This window comes from Schistocerca piceifrons, chromosome 1 (assembly GCF_021461385.2).
Source record: "Schistocerca piceifrons isolate TAMUIC-IGC-003096 chromosome 1, iqSchPice1.1, whole genome shotgun sequence".
Lineage (NCBI taxonomy): Eukaryota > Metazoa > Arthropoda > Insecta > Orthoptera > Acrididae > Schistocerca > Schistocerca piceifrons.
The window spans coordinates 886,810,709-886,828,409 of record NC_060138.1 but is presented as its reverse complement, the minus strand read 5'-3'; the positions used below and the strand labels follow the sequence as shown (position 1 = coordinate 886,828,409).

General features: G+C 39.2%; 1 protein-coding gene across 1 annotated transcript in view; it reads left to right on the top strand.

Annotated features, from left to right (window-relative positions):
• Positions 1–17,243, top strand: part of LOC124793088 (cGMP-dependent protein kinase, isozyme 1-like) — a 405,887-nt gene extending 388,644 nt beyond the window's left edge. Inside the window, exon 16 of the mRNA XM_047257993.1 lies at positions 17,117–17,243. The gene's annotated coding sequence lies outside the window, so the exon portion shown is untranslated. The remainder of the gene's footprint in view (positions 1–17,116) is intronic.
• The last annotated feature ends 458 nt before the right edge of the window (positions 17,244–17,701 follow it).

The window sequence follows — 17,701 nt, the reverse complement described above, 5'->3', positions numbered from 1 at the left end:
CTTTATATCTTGTTTATGCTTAGAGAGCCTTTTGACAGTGTTCTTTGAAATTCTAAGATATAAGGGGTAAAATACAGAGAGCAAAATAAATTGCACAGAAAGAAGATGGCAGTTGTACGAGTCTAAGGACATTAAAGGGGAGGAGTCGTTGAGAAGGGAGTAGTTGTAGCCTTTCCCCAACATCATTCAATCTGTACATTGAACAAGCAGTAAAGAAAGCCAAAGAAGAAATTGTAGAAGGATTTAAAGTTCAGAGTGGAGAAAGAAACAACACTTAGGTTTGCCAATGGCATTGTAATTCTATCAGAAGCAGCTAAGGACTTAGAAGTGCAGGTGAATGGAATGGACAGTATCTTGAAAGGAGTATATATGAGAACATCAACTTAAATGCTGAGGAATTTAGGTTATGAAGTAAGACAATAAAGTTTTGCTATTTGCCTTTTGGGCAGTAAATAATTGATGGTAGCCAAAGCAGACAGGATATAAAATTTAGACTGGCAGTGGCATGAAAAGTGTTTCTGAAGGCCAGATAAATTTATCAACATCAAACAGAAATTTAAGCATCAGGAAGTTGTGCTTGGAGGCATTTGTCTGGAGTGTAACCTCAGCGGTTTTTTTTTTTTTTTTTTTTTTTTTTTTTTAAATGTCAATGTGGAGAACCTCCTCATTCCTTACCTTATTAGTCCACTTAATTTTCTCAACATTTGTACACAGTTTCAATTCTGTTCTGTTCCAGTTTCCCCACTGTCCATGTTTCACTACCATACAATTCTGTGCTCCAAACATATATTATCAGAAATTTCTTCCTCAAATTAAGGCCTATGTTTGACACTAGTAGACTTCTCTCAGCCAGGAATGCCCTTTTTGCTGGACTACTCTGCTTTTTATGTCCTCCTTGCTGCATCCATCATGGGTTATTTTCCTGCTTAGGTAGCAGAATCCTGTAACTTCAACTACTTTGTAAGCCTCATTTCTGATGTTAAGTTTCTTGCTGTTCTTATTTCTCTTACATCCCATTACTTTCATCTTTCTTTGGTTTACTCTCAGACCATTTTCTGTAATCAATAGAACTTTTCATTTGATTCAGCACCTCCTGTAATTCTTCTTCACTTTCACTGACAGTAGCAATATCATCAGTGAATCTTATCATTGTCATCCTGTCACGTTGAATTTTAATCCCACTCTTGAATCTTTCTTTTATTTCCATCTTTGTTTCTTCAATGTACAGATTGAATGGTAGGGATGAAAGATTACATCCTCGTTTTTAATTTGAGCACTTCGTTCTTGGTCTTCCAGTTTTATTGTTCCCTCTTTGTTCCCGTACCTATTGTATACTGCCCCTCTTTCCCTATGCTTATCCCTATTTTTCTCAGAATTCTGAACATCTTGCACCCTTTGACACTTTCAAATTCTTTTTCCAGGTTGACATATTCATAGGGAATGTCTTGACTTTTCTTCCGTCATGTTTCCATGCAATGTCAGAACTGCCTCTCTGGTGCCTTTACCTTTCTCAAAGCCAAACTTTGAAAGATGAAATAGTGAAGGCAGCAGAGGATCAAGTAGGTAAAAACACGAGGGCTAATAGAAATCCTTGGGTAACAGAAGAGATATTGAATTTAATTGATGAAAGGAGGAAATACAGAAATGCAGTAAATGAAGCAGACAAAAAGGAATACAAACATCTCAAAAATGAGATTGACAGGAAGTGCAAAATAGTTAAGCAGGGATGGATAGAGGACAAATGTAAGGATGTAGAGGCATATATCACTAGGGATAAGATAGATCCTGTCTACAGGAAATTTAAAGAGACCTTTGGAGAAAAGAGAACCACTTGCATGAATGTCAAGCGCTCAGATGGAAACTCAGTTTTAAGCAAAGGTGGGAAAGCAGAAAGGTGGAAGGAGTATATAGAGGGTCTATACAAAGGCGATGCTCTTGAGGACAATATTATGGAAATGGAAGAGGATGTAGGTGAAGATGAAATAGGAGATATGATACTGCGTGAAGAGTTGGACAGAGCACTCAAAGACCTAAGTTGAAACAAGGCCCCGGGAGTAGACAACATTCCATTAGAACTACTGATAGCCTTGGGAGAACCAGCCCTGCCAAAACTCAACCATCTGGTGAGCAAGATGTATGAAACAGGTGAAATACCCTCAGACTTCAAGAAGAATATAATAATTCCAATCCCAAAGAAAGCAGGTGCTGACAGATGTGAAAATTATCAAACTATCAGTTTAGTAAGCCACGGCTGCAAAATACTAACATGAATTCTTTACACACGAATGGAAAAACTGGTAGAAACTGACCTCGAGGAAGATCAGTTTGGATTCCACTGAAATGTTGGAACACATGATACAATACTGACCCTACGACTTATCTTATAAGATAGATTAAGGAAAGACAAACCTACGTTTCTAGCATTTGTAGACTTAGAAAAAGCTTTTGACAGTGTTGACTGGAATGCTCTCTTTCAAATTCTGAAGGTAGCAGGGGCAAAATACAGGGAGCAAAAGGCTATTTACAATTTGTACAGAAACCAGATGGCAGTTATAAGAATCAAGGGGCTTGAAAGGAAAGCAGTGGTTGGGAAGGGAATGAGACAGGGTTGCAGCCTATCCCTGATGTTATTCAATCTGAGCAAGCAGTAAAGGAAACAAAAGAAAAATTCGGAGTAGGAATTAAAACCCATGGAGAAGAAATAAAAACTTTGAGGTTCACTGATGACATTGTAATTCTGTCAGAGACAGCAAAGGACCTGGAAGAGCATCTGAACAGAATGGACAGTGTCCTGGAAGGAGAATATAAGATGAACACCAACAAAAGCAGAACAAGGATAATAGAATGTAGTCAAATTGAATCAGATGATGTTGAGGGAATAAGATTAGGAAATGAGACACTTAAAGTAGTAAATGAATTTTGCTAATTAGGGAGCAAAATAACTGATGATGGTTGAAGCAGAGAGGATATAAAACGTAGACTGGCAATGGCAAGGAAAGCGTTTATGAAGAAGAGAAATTTGTTAACATCGAGTATAGATTTAAGTGTCAGGAAGATGTTTCTGAAAGTATTTGTATGGAGTGTAGCCATGTATGGAAGTTAAATGTGGACGATAAATAGTTTAGACAAGAAGAGAATAGAAGCTTTTGAAATATGGTGTTACAAAAGAATGCTGAAGATTAGATTGGTAGATCACATAACTAATGAGGAGGTATTGAATAGAATTGGAGAGAAGAAAAATTTGTGCCACGACTTGACTAGAAGAAGAGATCAGTTGGTAGGGGCATATTCTGAGGCATCAAGGGATCACCAGTTTAGTATTGGAGGGTGGTATGGAGGGTAAAAATTGTAGAGGGAAAGCAAGAGATGAATACACTAAACAGATTCAGAAGGATGTAGGTTGCAGTAGGTACTGGGAGATGAAGAAGCTTGCACAGGATAGAGTGGCATGGAGAGCTGCAACAAACCAGTCTCTGGCCTGAAGACCACAACAACAACAAAAAAAGCCAAACTGATCATCATCTAACAGATCCTCAATTTTCTTTTCCATTCTTCTCTGTATTATTCTTGTCAGTAGCTTTGTTGTATGTTATGCTAATTGTGCAATTATTCTCACTCTTGTTGGCTCTTGATATCTTTGGAATTATGTGGATGATGTTTTTTTTTGAAAGTTTGATGATATATCACCAGTCTCATAGGTTCTACACATCAACATGAATAGTCATTTTGTTGCAACTTCCACCAATAATTTCAGAAATTCTGAGGGAAAGTTACCTCTCCCTTCGGCCTTATTTTATCATAATTCATCCAAAACTCTTTTACATTCTGCTTCTAGTACTGGATCCCCTATCTTATCCCTGTGAACTCCTACTCCTCCTCCTCCTCCTTCTTCTTCTTCTTCTTCTTCTTCTTCTTCTTCTTCTTTCATCATGTCATCAGACAAGTCCTCCCCCTTACAGAGGACTTCAGTGTACTTTTTCCACTTATCACTTCTTTCTTCTGCATTTAACAGTGAAATTCCAGTTGCACTCTTTCTGTTACCACCCTTGCCATTAATTTCATCAAAGTTTGGTTTGATGTTTCTGTATGTTGAGTCAGCCCTCCCAACAATCATTTATTTTTCAATTTCTTCATATTTTTCATGCAGCCATTTCACTTTAGCTTTCCAGCACTTTCCATTTATTTCATTCCTAAGTGACTTGTATTTCTGTATACCAGAATTTCCCTGAACATTTTTGTACTTCCTTCTTTCATGCATCAACTGAAGGATTTCTTCTGTATCAAAGTGAAATGTGGGTAATAAGCAGTTCAGATGAGAAGAGAATAGCCTTTGAAATGTGGTGCTGTGGAAGTGTGGTGAAGATTAGATGGGTAGATTGTGTAACTAATGAAGAGGCACAGAACAGAATTGGGGAGAAAAGAAATTTGTGGTATAACTTGACTAATAGAAGGGGTCAGTTGGTAGAGCACATTCTCAGAAATCAAGGAATCATCAATTTAGTATCAAAAAATGGTTCAAATGGCTCTAAGCACTATGGGACTTAACATCTGAGGTCATCAGTCCCCTAGAACTTAGAACTACTTAAACCTAACTAACCTAAGGACATGACACACATCCATGCCTGAGGCAGGATTCGAACCTGCGACCATAGTAGCAGCGCAGTTCCGGACTGAAGCGGCTAGGACCGCGTGGCCACAGCGGCTGGCTTCAATTTAGTATTGAAGGGAAGAGGGAGAGGAGTGGAGGGGGGTTAAAATTGCCGAGGGAGACCAAGAGACAAGTACAGTAAGCAGCTTCAAATGTATGTGGGTTGCAGTAGTTGTTCAGAGACAAAGAGGTCTGCACAGGATAGAGAATTGCACCAAATGAGTCTTCAGACTGAACACCACAACAACAACAATTGTTTGAATAAAAGCTTTTGAGTAATTAAAGAACTATGTGAAAGGACATGAATGATATGAAGGGGAAAAACTTGTACTCATAGATAGTTACTCATAGATTTCCAGTAAGGTAAGCTTTCTGCGTACAAAGAAACAGCAACAGAAAGCATAATAGCTTTATAGCAAAATATAGCTAACTGACATTTCATGTTCCAATAAGAGATTACCTGCAGTGAGAGACGGTTGTTTTAAGTTAAAAAGAGTTTTAATATATGCATTGGAAATTATGTTGCAGCACAATCAGTGTTTAGGTAAAATGCTATAAAATTAATTTAATCACTGAAAGCTGGTCTGAGTGCACTAACTACACTGCCTGACAAAAAAAGTGAACACCCAAATGACATGTTCAGATGTCAAAGTAACTTCATACATGCACAATTCTATTGATAAGAAGTAAATGATTAGAACAGCACTCTCTGTGAATGATAGAATGGCCACCCGAGTGCATTAGTGATGTTCACATTTAGTGTTGTTATCAGGCCTGGTAGGCTATACAAGTAACGTGAACAGTATCAGATGTTGAGCACAGTGAAGAATATGAACATGCCACCTACTCATGTGTGCCATATATGTCAGTCTCCATTTGGCCAGCTGTTTCAATCATGCAATATACAGATTTGTGGAGCATTCAGATGTGACAGTGGCCCAATATTGGATTGCAGGGGAACTTGAGAGCAAGCACACTCATCGTTAATGTTCTGGCTGATTGCATCTGACCACCACAAGAGCATATTGTGCACAAAGCACTTGGTGATCTCTTCATATCTATGCCTGCCATCAAAGAACAAGTAATGGACTCCTGCAACATTATGTATCATTGCTCAGAGACTGTCAGGAGTCTGACTAGGGAGATACCATATGTCGAATGTAGGCTGCTGTTAACACAACAACACAAATTGCTGCATTGGGAGTGCTGCTGTGACCGGGACTGCTGATGAATGGTATCACATTGTGTTCAGCCATGAATTATGGTTCTATACCACCCCTGATGACCATCATCAGTGATTATGGTGGTGACATGGGGATAGGTTTCATTCTCCTAATATTTTGGAGAGGTATGGCAATGTTACTCCTGGTATAATGGCATGGGGAGCCATTGGGTATGACTTCAGGTCATAGCTGCTGGTGATTAAGGGAACTATGATGCTGTACACCATGGATGTCATGCACTCTCATGTGCTACCTCTTACGCAACACTGTGGTGCCTGTTTACAACAAGACAATGCCTGTCCAAATATGGCATATGTCTCTGTGAATTTTATGCATGATGCTGAGGTACTCCCATGACCAAATCCCCAGATCTGTCCCCAATATAACATGTGTGGGACCAGTTTGGAAGGAAACTTGGACCCAGGACCAGTTGTGGACCAGCCTGCTTTAGAAGAGGATACAATGGCTTTATGACACCCTTCCAAACTGAATCTGTGCATGTATCCAGATCAGATGAGAGCAATATTATACTGACAGGTGGGTCCATACAGTGAAGTTCTTTGTAAATTTTACTCAATTTTGTAATTACTGCAATAACATCACATACCTTCTTACAGAAATTTTATTTTCTTTCCACCTCCCCTCCTGAGTGCTTCACTGTTTTTGTCGGGCAGTGTACAACATATAACATTTTAATGAGCTGTAGTTTAACATCTTTGGTACTAGAAGTAGCTAATAATGTAAGCTAATAAATGAACTGTAATTAAGTTACATTCAATAGATGTCAGCTGAAGCATGTAACCAGAAAAATAACTTAACCATTGAATATTTTAACCAGAGGTATTCAGGAAATTGGTTTTTAAAATGATTTGAGACAGATGTTGAAACATACCTCAAATTTGGTTGTATGTGCAAGCAAACATGAAACTGCAAAAAAAAAAAATTCATTATGATCTTTTATTAATGCTTTGCCATAGTTTTTTTTCCACCTGAATCTTCAAATAGTGCATTCATTGGATTTTTCAACCAGAATTTACAGAGTGTGGTGCATGTTAAGCAGTTTTTAACATTGAGTTATTTGAAAAATCTATATCTTGGTTTGATTACTCATTCATTCATTAATCCTTGAATTTAGCTCATAACGGTATAGGGTTTTTCATAGTAATACAATGAAAAGAAATAACACAAAATATACAAACACAAATACTATACAGGGTTATTCAAAAAGATGTTGTTGTTGTTGTTGTTGTTGTTGTTGTTGTGGTCTTCAGTCCAGAGACTGGTTTGCTGCAGCTCTCCATGATACTCTAGCCTGTGCAAGCTGCTTCATCTCCCAGTTCTTACTGCAACCTACATCCTTCTGAATCTGTTTAGTGTATTCATCTCTTGGTCTACTTCTACAATTTCTACCCTCCACGCTGCCCTCCAATACTAAATTGGTGATCCCTTGATGCCTCAGAATATGCCCTACCAACCCATCCCTTCTTCTACTCAAGTTTTGCCACAAATTTCTCTTTTCCCCAATTCTATTCAATACCTCCTCATTAGTTATTTGATCTACACATGAAAGATGAACCTAATTTAAAAGATGAAGCTAATTTAATTAATTTGCACTTCACAACATGTACATGAGCCATGAACAGTCTACATACTTAAGGAAGTTGACAACTAGTCACATAAAAAGCCACTAGAGTGGTGATAGTTGCATAAACAGCCACTAGGGTACTGATGGCAAAAGGCAGTTGAGAGTAAGCTGCCTATGACACAGCAGCAGGTTTTCTGCATTCTTTTGTTTGGAAGAAGGGAGTTGGCATTGCAGTGCAGTGAGCGTTGAACCAGCAACTAGGAAAAACTTAACTGTCAATTGGAAACTCGAAAATCCCTGAGTATTCAAGGATATTGCAGCTAAGGATCTCCCTGTGCATTATTGTTGTTGTTGTTGTTGTTGTTGTGGTCTTCAGTCCGGGGACTGGTTTGATGCAGCTCTCCATGCTACCCTATGCTGTGCAAGCTTCTTCATCTCCCAGTACTTACTGCAACCCACATCCTTCTGAATCTGCTTAGTGTATTCATCTCTTGGTCTCCCTCTACGATTTTTACCCTCCACACTGCCCTCCAATGCTAAATTTGTGATCCCTTGATGCCTCAGGACATGTCCTACTAACCGGTCCCTTCTTTTTGTCAAGTTGTGTCACAAACTCCTTTTCTCCCCAATTCTATTCAATACTTCCTCATTAGTTATGTGATCTACCCATCTAATCTTCAGCATTCTTCTGTAGCACCACATTTCGAAAGCTTCTATTCTCTTCTTGTCCAAACTATTTATCGTCCATGTTTCACTTCCATACATGGCTACACTCCATACAAATACTTTCAGAAACGACTTCCTGACACTTAAATCTATACTCTACGTTAACAAATTTCTCTTCTTCAGAAATGCTTTCCTTTTATTGCCAGTCTACATTTTATATCTTCTCTACTTCGACCATCATCAGTTATTTTGCTCCCCAAGTAGCAAAACTCCTTTACTACTTTAAGTGTCTCATTTCCTAATCTAATTCCCTCAGCATCACCCGACTTAATTCAACCACATTCTATTATCTTCATTTTGCTTTTGTTGATGTTCATCTTATATCCTCCTTTCAAGACACTTTCCATTCCATTCAACTGCTCTTCCATGTCCTTTGCTGTCTCTGACAGAATTACAATGTCATCGGCGAACCTCAAAGTTTTTATTTCTTCTCCATGGACTTTAATACCTACTCCGAATTTTTCTTTTGTTTCCTTTACTGCTTGCTCAATATACAGATTGAATAACATCGCGGAGAGGCTACAACCCTGTCTCACTCCCTTCCCAACCACTGCCTCCCTTTCATGCCCTCGACTCTTATAACTGCCATCTGGTTTTTGTACAAATTGTAAATAGCCTTTCATTCCCTGTATTTTACCCCTGCCACCTTTAGAATTTGAAAGAGAGTATTCCAGTCAACATTGTTAAAAGCTTTCTCTAAGTCTACAAATGCTAGAAACGTAGGTTTGCCTTTCCTTAATCTTTCTTCTAAAATAAGTCGTATGGTCAGTATTGCCTCACGTGTTCCAACATTTCTATGGAATCCAAACCGATCTTCCCCAAGGTCGGCTTCCACCAGTTTTTCCATTTGTCTGTAAAGAATTCGTGTTAGTATTTTGTAGCTGTGACTTATTAAACTGATAGTTCGGTAATTTTCACATCTGTCAACACCTGCTTTCTTTGGGGTTGGAATTATTATATTCTTCTTGAAGTCTGAGGGTATTTCGCCTGTCTCATACATCTTGCTCACCAGATGGTAGAGTTTTGTCAGAACTGGCTCTCCCAAGGCCGTCAGTAGTTCTAATGGAATGTTGTCTACTCCTGGGGCCTTGTTTCGACTCAGGTCTTTCAGTGCTCTGTCAAACTCTTCTCGTAGTATCGTATCTCCCATTTCATCTTCATCTACATCCTCTTTCATTTCTATAATATTGTCCTCAAGTACATCGCCCTTGTATAGACCCTCTATATACTCCTTTCAACTTTCTGCTTTCCCTTATTTGCTTAGAACTGGGTTTCCATCTGAGCTCTTGATATTCATACAAGTGGTTCTCTTTTCTCCAAAGGTCTCTTTAATTTTCCTGTAGGCAGTAGCTATCTTACCCCTAGTGAGATAAGCCTCTACATCCTTACATTTGTCCTCTAGCCATCCCTGCTTAGCCATTTTGCACTTCTTGTCTATCTCATTTTTGAGATGTCTGTATTCCTTTTTGCCTGCTTCATTTACTGCATTTTTATATTTTCTCCTTTCATCAATTAAATTCAATATTTCTTCTGTTACCCAAGGAGTTCTACTAGCCCTCGTCTTTTTACCTATTTGGCTCTCTGCTGCCTTCACTACTTCATCCCTCAGAGCTACCCATTCTTCTTCTACTGTACTTCTTTCCCCCATTCCTGTCAATTGTTCCCTTATGCTCTCCCTGAAACTCTGTACAACCTCTGGTTCTTTCAGTTTATTCAGGTCCCATCTCCTTAAATTCCCACCTTTTTGCAGTTTCTTCCGTTTTAATCTACAGTTCATAACCAATAGATTGTGGTCAGAGTCCACATCTGCCCCTGGAAATGTCTTACAATTTAAAACCTGGTCCCTAAATCTCTGTCTTACCATTATATAATCTATCTGATACCTTCTAGTATCTCCAGGATTCTTCCATGTATATAACCTTCTTTCATGATTCTTGAATCAAGTGTTAGCTATGATTAAGTTATGCTCTGTGCAAAACTCTACCAGGTGACTTCCTCTTTCATTTCTTAGCCCCAATTCATATTCACTTACTATGTTTCCTTCTCTCCCTTTTCCTACTCTCGAATTCCAGTCACCCATAACTATTAAATTTTCGTCTCCCTTCACTACCTGAATAATTTCTTTTATCTCATCATACATTTCTTCAATTTCTTCATCATCTGCAGAGCAAGTTGGCTTATAAACTTCTAATACTGTAGTAAGCATGGACTTCGTGTCTATCTTGGCCACAATAATGCGTTCACTATGCTGTTTGTAGTAGCTTACCCACAAACCAATTTTTTTATTCATTATTAATCCTTCTCCTGCATTACCCCTATTTGATTTTGTGTTTATAACCGTGTATTCACCTGACCAAAAGTCTTGTTCCTCCTGCCATCGAACTTCACTAATTCCCACTATATCTAACTTTAACCTATCCATTTCCCTTTTTAAATTTTCTAATCTACCTGCCCGGTTAAGGGATCTGACGTTCCACGCTCCGATCCGTAGAACGCCAGTTTTCTTTTTCCTGATAACGACGTCCTCTTGAGTAGTCCCCACCCAGAGATCCGAATAGGGGACTATTTTACCTCCGGAATATTTTACCCAAGAGGACGCCATCATCATTTATCCATACAGTAAAGCTGCATGCCCTCGGGAAAAATTAGGGCCGTAGTTTCCCCTTGCTTTCAGCCATTCCCTGTGCATTATTACAAGCTAAAAGGAACATCGGAGGATCGTGAAATTTTCAAGAACTAGCTTCGCAGATATTTTTTATTGCAAGTTTGGCGATTTCTAGAAGAGAAGGGGTTGCCACAGAAGGCTGTTTACTGCCCGATGAGAGGATTCCTGTATCTGATAATGGTTTCATCGAAACTAAGTTTTTCCCTTCTGATGTGACTGGCATTATACAGCCAGTGGAGCAAGGCGTAATTTCATCAGTAAAACTGTGCTACTGGGCTGGTCTACTGAGGATGCTAATCAGTGAGAATAATTTGGTGGTGGTATGGAAGAAGGTGACAATTCTAAAAGCCATACATAGGATTTCTAATGCACGGCAGGAAGTCAAGCCACATACACTATTTCGAACATCAGGGAAAATTCTTCTAGATATAGAAGAAAGTGATTTTCAAGGTTTCTGTGATGAAGTAATAACAACTGCACAAATAATGAATCTGGCAATGGGTTTAAGTGATTTTGAAGATGTCGATGAAGAAAGTTGAATGATTGACTAAAGATTGAACATGTTAACCTAGCTTCCAGTACGCGAGAGATACCAAACTTGTGACCTTCTGCAAGGTTCGCAGGAGAGCTTCTGTAAAGTTTGGAAGGTAGGAGACGAGGTACTGGCAGAAGTAAAGCTGTGAGTACCGGGCGTGAGTCGTGCTTCGGTAGCTCAGTTGGTAGAGCACTTGCCCGCGAAAGGCAAAGGTCCCGAGTTCGAGTCTCGGTCGGGCACACAGTTTTAATCTGCCAGGAAGTTTCATATCAGCGCACACTCCGCTGCAGAGTGAAAATCTCATTCTGGAAACATCCCCCAGGCTGTGGCTAAGCCATGTCTCCGCAATATCCTTTCTTTCAGGAGTGCTAGTTCTGCAAGGTTCGCAGGAGAGCTTCTGTAAAGTTTGGAAGGTAGGAGACGAGGTACTGGCAGAAGTAAAGCTGTGAGTACCGGGCGTGAGTCGTGCTTCGGTAGCTCAGTTGGTAGAGCACTTGCCCGCGAAAGGCAAAGGTCCCGAGTTCGAGTCTCGGTCGGGCACACAGTTTTAATCTGCCAGGAAGTTTCATATCAGCGCACACTCCGCTGCAGAGTGAAAATCTCATTCTGGAAACATCCCCCAGGCTGTGGCTAAGCCATGTCTCCGCAATATCCTTTCTTTCAGGAGTGCTAGTTCTGCAAGGTTCGCAGGAGAGCTTCTGTAAAGTTTGGAAGGTAGGAGACGAGGTACTGGCAGAAGTAAAGCTGTGAGTACCGGGCGTGAGTCGTGCTTCGGTAGCTCAGTTGGTAGAGCACTTGCCCGCGAAAGGCAAAGGTCCCGAGTTCGAGTCTCGGTCGGGCACACAGTTTTAATCTGCCAGGAAGTTTCATATCAGCGCACACTCCGCTGCAGAGTGAAAATCTCATTCTGGATTAATCCACAATGATTCACATCAGTGTACTCAGGAACTGCCTAATGTGGTGTACTGTGGTCACTCCACCAATGTGCACCATTTGCATGCAATGGGGAAGGTTCAAAAATAAAAATTGGGTGAACTGGTACTGCATGCTCTAAGCAGAAATTGCAAAAATCAGCGGGTGGCCTATATACATCTCTGCTTCCTCACCATCAATTGGCTCATGAACAGCACCAACAATTCCTATCCTGTATCATTACTTGTGATGAGAAATGGTGTCTTTATGCTAACATATGGAAGAGAAAAGAATGGTAGACCCCAAACAAAGCAGCAACTCCCTGTACAAAGATGTGTGTGCTTCACAAAAGATGACATGTGGAACAGCGAAAGTATAGTGTACTACAAAGTGCTTTCCCAAGGTAGGTGTAACCATCACTGCTGACATTTATTATCAACAGCTGAGATGTCTTATAGATGCAATCCAAGAACAATAGCCAAGAAGACTGTGTGAAGTGAATCTACTCCACAGTAACACCCACCCATGTTCTGCTAGACTGATAAAAAAACACTATACAGGAGTTGGGTTGGAAAGCCATATCACACCCACCTTATTCACCTGATCTGACACCCTCAGATTTTCACCTTTCCTGCTCTCCATCAAACAACCTTGCAAAAACATCCTTTCTGCATGAAGATGTGCTCAAAACATGGGTCGATGAGTTCTTCACCTCAAAACCACATGATTTCTACAGTTGCAGAATTGAAAAGCTACCACTGTTGATAGGCTGTAGGAAATACTGAAGGAGGATATATTATTGATAACTTACGTCACTGTTAGGATATCTGTTGTGTTTATTAAAACTCTATGAATTTATACACCGAAGAAACTGGTACACCTACCTAATATCTTGTAGGGCCCCTGTGAGCACGCAGAAGTGCCACAACATGACCTGTCATTGACTTGACTAATGTCTGAAGTCATGATGTAGAGAACTGACACCATGAATACTGCAGAGCTGTCCAAAAATCCGTAAGAGTAAGAGAGGTTGGAGATCTCTTCTGAACAGCATGTCGGAAGGCATCCCAGATATCCTCAATAATGTTCATGTCTGGGGCGTTTGGTGGCCATCAGACATGTTTAAACTCAGAAGAGTGTTCCTGGAGCCACATTTTAGCAATTCTGGACATGTGAGTTGTAGCATTATCTGGCTGGAATTGCCCCAGTCTGTCACAATCCACAATGGACAGGGATGGATGCAGGTGATCAGACAGGGTGCTTACATATGTGTTACCTGTCATAGTTGTTTCTAGATGTATCAGAGGTCCCATATCACTCGAACTGCACATGCCCCACACCATTACAGAGCCTTGAACAGTCCCCTGCTGACATGCAGGTTCCATGGATTATTGAGATTGTCTCCATACCCATACACACCCGTCCGATCAATACAATTTGAAACTAGTCTCATCCGACTAGGCAACATGTTTGTCATCAAGGGTACATGAGTGGGCCTTCAGGTCCAAAAGCCCATATCAATGATTTTTCATTGAATGGTTTTCACGCTGACATGAAATCCACACCAATTTGTGAAAGGGTTACACTTCTGTCACGCTTAATGACTGTCTTCAGTCATTGGTCCCATTCTTGCAGGATCTTTTCCCGACTGCAGCAGTGTCAGAGATTTCATGTTTCACTGGATTCCTGATATTCACGGTACACTCGTGAGATGGTTGTATGGGAAAATCCCCACTTCATTGCTACCTCAGAGATGCTGTGTCCCGTTGCTCATGTGCCAGCTATAACACCATCTTCAAACTCCATTAAATCTGGATAATGTGCCCCTGTAGCAGCAATAACAGATCTAACAACTGTGCCTGACAGTTGTTGTCATATATAGGCATTGCCAACCACAGCACTGTATTCTGCCTCTTTACGTATCCCTACATTACTAGGTTTCTAGCATTTGTAGACTTAGAGAAAGCTTTTGACAATGTTGACTGGAATACTCTCTTTCAAATTCTAAAGGTGGCAGGGGTAAAATACAGGGAGCGAAAGGCTATTTACAATTTGTACAGAAACCAGATGGCAGTTATAAGAGTCGAGGGACATGAAAGGGAAGCAGTGGTTGGGAAGGGAGTAAGACAGGGTTGTAGCCTCTCCCCGATGTTGTTCAATCTGTATATTGAGCAAGCAGTAAAGGAAACAAAAGAAAAATTCGGAGTAGGTATTAAAATTCATGGAGAAGAAATAAAAACTTTGAGGTTCGCCGATGACATTGTAATTCTGTCAGAGACAGCAAAGGACTTGGAAGAGCAGTTGAATGGAATGGACAGTGTCTTGAAAGGAGGATATAAGATGAACATCAACAAAAGAAAAACAAGGATAATGGAATGTAGTCTAATTAAGTCGGGTGATGCTGAGGGAATTAGATTAGGAAATGAGGCACTTAAAATAGTAAAGGAGTTTTGCTATTTGGGGAGCAAAATAACTGATGATGGTCGAAGTAGAGAGGATATAAAATGTAGGCTGGCAATGGCAAGGAAAGCGTTTCTGAAGAAGAGAAATTTGTTAACATCCAGTATTGATTTAAGTGTCAGGAAGTCATTTCTGAAAGTATTTGTATGGAGTGTAGCCATGTATGGAAGTGAAACATGGACGATAAATAGTTTGGACAAGAAGAGAATAGAAGCTTTCGAAATGTGGTGCTACAGAAGAATGCTGAAGATTAGATGGGTAGATCACATAACTAATGAGGAAGTATTGAATAGGATTGGGGAGAAGAGAAGTTTGTGGCACAACTTGACCAGAAGAAGGGATCGGTTGGTAGGACATGTTCTGAGGCATCAAGGGATCACCAATTTAGTATTGGAGGGCAGCGTGGAGGGTAAAAATCGTAGAGGGAGACCAAGAGATGAATACACTAAGCAGATTCAGAAGGATGTAGGTTGCAGTAGGTACTGGGAGATGAAAAAGCTTGCACAGGATAGAGTAGCATGGAGAGCTGCATCAAACCAGTCTCAGGACTGAAGACCACAACAACAACAACATATTACTAGGTATTCTATGACCTTGTTTTATCTTGATGTACTTTTTTTGTCTTCATACTTGTACACTCCATTTCCTTGAAATGGTTTCCCATAAATTTACTTGTACATGTGCACAAAATCAATACAATGTTTATTTTCTATTGACAAATAAACAAAATAAACATATAAATGTCCTCCCCATCACTACTTACTTTCCTGTAATTAATTGAACATTGGTCATGAAGTGACCACCTTTGAGCAATTTTCTCCTAATTTCTCCTCTTTCAGCAGGCTGGAAAACTAATAAACATGTTTAATGTAATTGGATAGATAAAAAATCTTCTCACCAAGTGGTGCCAAGAGAACACACATATATCCAGTCTTTCCTTCTCATCCTATCCAGTAAGTCTTCCCTGAGATGGGGTTCTGGGCGATTTGTCCGAACTCTATCCCTTTTCCTAAACCACTCCATTTTTTCCTTCATCTTGTAACGGTACTTTGACTACCACACCTCTGCCAGTACAAAGATATGATTTACGATCGCGCATGCAGAAGAACGCTGCGCCAGCGACAGATTTTTATAAATAACTTTGATCTTTTTTTTTACTTTTGTGTAGGTGTTTGTTTTAACAACTTATTCATTACTCTCTTGTTTTCATACGTTCAAGACGTGTATTTTTCAGCGCTGTGTTAAACAATGATTTTAAATGGAAATTAAAACTATATTACGAAACGAAGTTATTTCAGTAGTGATTCGCAATGGTTATCGCCAAATTTATAATTTAATCCTGACAGTGACAACTTCAAGAAATTTTCATCAGACGGAGAACAAGAGGACCAGCGAACAATGAAAACAGGTCAGTCTACAAGAAAATTAAGAAGTATTCCAGACGCAGCCACGAAGACTATATTATAATAAATACTATGTTTCTAACAGAATTATAAGGTAAATTTCAACTTATTTCTGATGCTATTTCCTTGCAGTCGCTTTTTGTAGTGTTGCCAACCAGGTCTGCCATTCACGGTCAAATTGCAGCACTATCTCAATCAGTAATACGAAGTCTGCTTTATCCGTAACTTATTCCGTCAAAATTCAAAACCCAATCAGATTTTCTAATTTGTATTTTCACAGAAGAACCCCGAGGAAAGGAAACACTACAACCTCTCTTCCTTCTCCTTCATTCCTTCTGCCAGAAAAAGGAAAAGCTTGCATATGTAAAACCTTTTTTTTATATGTGTTTTCTCCTGCCACTGCTTGGTGAGTAGATTTCTGATCTATCCTACTACATTATATTGTCAAAATTAGATTATTTTTGTTGTTATAATGGTCATGTTTTGTTGTGTTGGAGCTAGTGCATCAAAACATTTAATTTTGAATATGAAAAATGCAGGAATAAGGCAAACTGTGTTTTAACATCCATAACTACATACAACAATGCATTCTAGTGCATTGTTAGGGTAATGCCACAGAGAATACAAAGCACAGTCACAGAAGTCTATTACACTCTGAGCTTTGTGCACACACCTTCATGTATGTAATATATGTCAATATATTACTTATAGACACAAAGAAAAAAATGGGGTGGTGTCATTCCTCATGCTCTAAATGACTTTGATAACATCTGCCAAATATAATGTATTAGATCACATGAGAGGATTGTATTGCATAATGACAATAAAAACATAGAGTTGCTTCTGCAATTATATGTTATATTTGTAATTTCTTCATCAGTCCTGTATCAATGTGTATGCGATTGTGTACTGTATCTTTCGAAATTTTCTAATGTGGTGAAAATATTCAAATGTTTCAGGTTGAAGTCTTCTTGAATTTATCCAGTATCATTCATCAGCTGACATCACTGATGTTCTACAAAGTTCCTACTTTTTTTAGTCACACAGCAGGCAATGTATAATACTTTAACTCGACAATGATATGGCAATAATTAATAATACATCACTAAAGAGAAATCCTGTTAAATGATAAAGGTTAAGCTATGTTTCATATTGTTTCACTATTTGTATAACTCTCTCTCTCTCTCTCTCTCTCTCTCTCTCTCTCTCTCTCTCTCCCTCCCCTCCACCCTCTCTCCATTTGTGTACCAACTAAGAGAACAAAGTATGAAATTAATTAATTCAGATGAACTTTTCATACACTCTGAGCAATTTGTATTCTTATGTATCATCAGTTATTTGTATCCAATTGTTGTTAAAATCTTTCATTTTACTCAGTGTATGTATTGAAATATTTAATAAAATATAAATTTTATATATTCTGGATAACAAAAGGTCAAACTGTTTTTTATTTACACTGCCCAAACACTGTCATTTGTAACCAACTTTGTCAAAATTTAATAAAGTCCGTAACCAAATTTTAATGGTAATATTAGCTAATCTTA